Below are 288 nucleotides of genomic sequence, written 5' to 3'. Positions count from 1 at the left end.
TGTTGTATGTATATATTATGTCCATGCAGTCATAACATCATTGATCAACAAAAATTAGTATTATCTATTAGTGCAAGGACACATGGCTTGAGGTCGTGCGTCATGTTTATATGCTGTGCTGTGTCGTTTAGTAGGTTTTTGGGGTCGCGCAGCAAGGGTGGGTGGTGGGGGGATGGAGTCGTGTAGAAGGAGTGTTTTTTAGGGGTTGACTCAAGGGGAAAGGGTGTAGGGTCACGGCAAGGCACTAAGGGGGGAATAGGCACTGAGTAGGAACCATAGGGAAGGTCG

Source organism: Penaeus monodon, chromosome 19, assembly GCF_015228065.2.
Source record: "Penaeus monodon isolate SGIC_2016 chromosome 19, NSTDA_Pmon_1, whole genome shotgun sequence".
Classification (NCBI taxonomy): Eukaryota; Metazoa; Arthropoda; class Malacostraca; order Decapoda; family Penaeidae; genus Penaeus; species Penaeus monodon.
This window is presented reverse-complemented; position numbering follows the sequence as displayed.